We start from the raw sequence: 4,413 nt of genomic DNA on the forward strand, positions 1-4,413 counted from the left end.
ATAGAGCGCGCTGGCGTCACCACCGCGCGGCGGAGGGGGCGGGGCCTCACTGTCGTGTCATAGCAACGCGAACAGAAATGGTGGACTCTTCTCGTTTGACTCATAATGAGTGGGCCTATCGTCACCAAGGGGGTCCATCACCGCCCGAGTGCCAAAGCAAAGTCTCACCGTTTAAACGGGAAATTAAAATTAAGCGGGTGCTGGATGGAAGTGCCCAGCAACATCGGTGCAGAGCAAGTTTAAAAAAAAAGGACCTCACCTTGAACTTTGTCAGAACTGGCACTGAAACAGAAAGCAAAAAAAAAGGGTTCGGGGACAGAAAGTGTTGGAAGCGCTCAGCAGGTCATCCAGGGTACACACAGAAATAGTGACAAATAGGCCTGTGGCTAGTGGTGTTCCACAGAGACTGGTTCTGGGTCCTCCTTTGGGTGTCATTTAAATAAATAATTTGGATGAGAATATAGAAGGCGTGCTTAGTAAGTTTGCAGATGACATCGAAACTGGTGACATTGGAGACAGTCAGGAAGGTTTTCTAGGGTTATTACAAAGGGATCCTGATCAAATTCAGGAATTCCTGAAGAAGGGCTTATGCCCGAAATGTCGATTCTCCTGCTCCTTGGATGCAGCCTGACCTGCTGCGCTTTTCCAGCAACACATTTTTCAGCTCTGATCTCCAGCATCTGCAGTCCTCACTTTCTCCTTATTTAATTAATGGTAAGGTTCTCAGGGGTGTTGCTGAACAAAGAGACCTTGGAATGCAGGTTCGTAGCTATTTGAAAGTAGAGTCACAGGTAGATAGGATAGCGAAGAAGGCGTTTGGTATGCTTTCCTTTATTGGTCAGAGTATTGAGTACAGGAGTTAGGAGGTCATGTTGAGGCTGTAGTGGACATTGGTTTCGGCCACTGTTGGAATATTGCATACAATTCTGGTCTCCTTCCTATCGGAAGGATGTTGTGAAAGTTGAAAGGGTTCAGAAAAGATTTACAAGTATGTTGCCAGAGTTGGAGGATTTGAGCTATAGGGAGAGGTTGAATAGGTTCGTGCTGTATTCCCTGGAGTGTCAGAAGCTGAGGGGTGACCTTGTAGAGGTTTATAAAATCATGAGGGGCATGGATAGGATAACCATGGGGTGGGGAAGTTCAGCACTTCAGGGCATAGGTTTAGGGTGAGAGGGGCAACTTGTTTTACACAGAGAGTGGTGCATGTGTGGAATGGGCTGCCAGAGGAAGTGGTGGAGGCTGATACAATTGCAACATTTAAAAGGCATCTGGATGGATATATGAATAGGAAGGGTTTGGAGGGATATGGGCCGGGTGCTGGCAGGTGGAACTAGTTTTGGTTAGGATATCTGGTCGGCATGGATGGGTTGGACCGAAGGGTCTGTTTCTGTGTTGTACCAGTGCTGTACATCTCTATGACTCTTAAGTAGTGGATGTGATTGCAATTACAATGTTTAAAAGATATTTGGATGGACATATGAATGGGAGAGATTTGGAGGGATATGGGCTGGAATCAGGCAAGTGGGGTTAGTTTAGTTTTGGATGATGTTCAGCATGGACTGTTTGGATTGAAGGGTCTGATTCTGAGCTGTATGATTCAATTTGAAGGGGTGGGGCCGGGGGAAGTTGCTTTCACAGGAAATGTTATATTTCTCGCATATAACCGTCTGATTTCTGGGTCCTCTGTACCAGATTTCCTGGAAATTCTATTTTATGATTTAATGTTTCAATGGCAAGTGTTTAATTTCGCTAGAGCGGTGACTATTTTATTTCCATGCATTTGCATCTCATTATTAATTAATCTTACCTTATTCTCTGCTCCTATTTCTTTGCGGCTTGCGATTTTCCTCTCTTCTCCCAAAAAGCTAGACAGCAACAATTCCTGTTGTAAAAGTCAGAGCAGTAATTTGGTGAGTGCAGCTCACCACATGCTTCTCTGGGTCTTCATTTTATTGTTTCTTCACAAACGTGTTCTTGATTGCACCATGTGTAGCATTCTTCTCCATCCTTTCTTCACCAAAGTCAGAATCAGCATACCACCAGCAACATGGCTGGGGTCTAATCATTTCAAAGTCTACTTCAGCTCTTCGGGACTTCATTTTCGAGCTCAGGAATATCTTCGACATGCATGCCTTTGCCAGGTCACTTTATGTACAGGGACATTCAGCCATCTAACACATAGACAAGATGCATTTTACAGAATAAAAATGAAAGAACTGTGGATACTGGAAATCTGAAACAAAAACAGAAATTGCTGAAAAATCTCAGCAGGTCTGGCAACATCTGTGGAGAGAAATCAGAGCTAATGTTTCGGCACTGGTGACCCTTCTACAGAACTGCTGCCAGATCTGCTAAGATTTTCCAACAATTTCTGATTTTGTTATGCGATTTATGGATTTTAGCTTAATTTCTTAGTGCTTACTCGATGGCTGCTAGTCACTGAGAACTGTATACCTTTTTTGACCCAGAGTGCAGGAAGGTTTAGTAGTTGCAACCTCTATTGGTCCACTGGATAGAAGATGGCCTTCCACTGGAAAACCCACCCACCAAGATTTCCAGGGTCTTCTTTGAAAAGTAGGGTGACAATTTCTGTTTCCAAAGATATAAAGACCAAAACTTTTTTGTTTTCCTGTATTTTTGATTGTGGACTCAAATGGGAAAAGGACTTTTAAAAACCAATGATCATGGAAGGGTTGCTGTACTTTTTAAAACCAAACTGCTGGTATTTATTGTAAGTGCTGTTTACAAGATTTGTTCAGCCACTGGCAGAAGTTTAGATGCAGATGCAGTGGCATCTGGGAGTGTGTACAAAATGTGATTGAGCTGGCAACAAGTAGCTGATAGATCTATGCAGTGAAGGCCAGTTATTGATGGCAAACACTCTGTTAGCAATTATGTGATTGGCCCCCAGGTAGATGAAAAGCTTGTGGGTGTGAATGAGATAGCCAGAAGCTGTCACTTCTCTGAAAGGGGTGTTAGTGTTCTTTTCTGTGCTGTGAAGAACACTTAAAGCCTGAAGAAATCCATTTGTTATCCCTAACCAGTTGCTGTAATCTTAAACTGATAAATAAGATGCTTTATAGATTGTGAACCAGTCACTCTGTGTCCCCTGTAAGCCAATGAAAGGACCTGAAGAGACAGATTAGGGAGCAGCAGGTTCTGGCAAGCCAAAAGGATCATCTCAGCAAACCCTGTGAACAGGAATCATTGAATTGCCTTTCCAGTTTTTTCCCTCCCATAACGTCAATTGGTTTTGTGTCTGCACATGTGTAAGCGATGTTTGAAAAGAGTTAGTTTTAATCAGTCAAAATATATTTTGACCATTCATCTTTATTTATCTATAACTAAAATCTACTTATTTGTCATAAATAGTAATTCAGAAGTAAAATACAGGAACGTGGTCCACGCTTATGGTTAACCTGGGTTGAAACGAAAGGTGAATTGGAGACGTTTGCATACTTTGATAGCTTTAACTTTTGTGTTGACTCCAGGAAAGCAGAGCTTAGTTTGTTGTGTGCTGCCCCATTGAGGCTTGACAAAGTTTGGAGCTTTTCTGAAATCACTTTGAAACAAAGACAACATTTGATTTGGGAATGATATTAGTAAATGAAACCAAGGAAGGAAACTGCAGGCTTTGTCCTGCACTTAAGACAAGGCACTAGAAATGGCAAAAGATTTCCTGCAGGTGACAGGGTTGTCCATAACATTTCTAAAGCGAACTTTCAAAACTCAGGTTGACTGAATTGAGGGTAATTTGGATATAACATTGCCTGACAGATGAGAAAGTAAGTATGATGGAGGACAAAAGAAAATGCTGCGGATACTGGGAATCTGAAACAAACATAGAAAATTCTGAAGAGACTCAGCAGCTATGCCAGTAACTGTGGAAAGAGAAAAAGTATTAATGTTTTGAATCCAGTATGATGTCTTCAGAATTGAATAGGATTGGAATTTTTAAAAAAATATACATTTAAAAGTGATGGAGGAGGAACAAGGGGAACAGGTAATGTGGCAGCCCAGTGCAAAAGACAAATGGGTTGTTAATTGTATTGAAAGAGAAATAGAAATATAAAATTTGTGTAAATTAAGGGAGGAAATGAGTTCTCCTTCTTGAGATATATTCGAGGCACTGGCAAGGCACTTGGGTTTGGAGGAAATACAAGTGATGAATTGCTGCTCTAAAAATACATCTACTTTGCAATACAGCACCTAAATATGGCATTTGAATGCAGGAAACACTTCACACTTAACTTTTCAGGATGTTACGTACTCCCAAGAAAGCTTCTATTTCCTTCATGAAAGCTCAATCCTGACTGCTTTTTATGGGCTTCCAAAACACCATGCCACCAGTAATAAATGGTGTGCAAGCGGAAACTTGAGTTAAAGTGGTCAACCATACCATAGTGGTATGAG

Source organism: Chiloscyllium punctatum, chromosome 26 (assembly GCF_047496795.1).
Source record: "Chiloscyllium punctatum isolate Juve2018m chromosome 26, sChiPun1.3, whole genome shotgun sequence".
Taxonomy (NCBI): domain Eukaryota; kingdom Metazoa; phylum Chordata; class Chondrichthyes; order Orectolobiformes; family Hemiscylliidae; genus Chiloscyllium; species Chiloscyllium punctatum.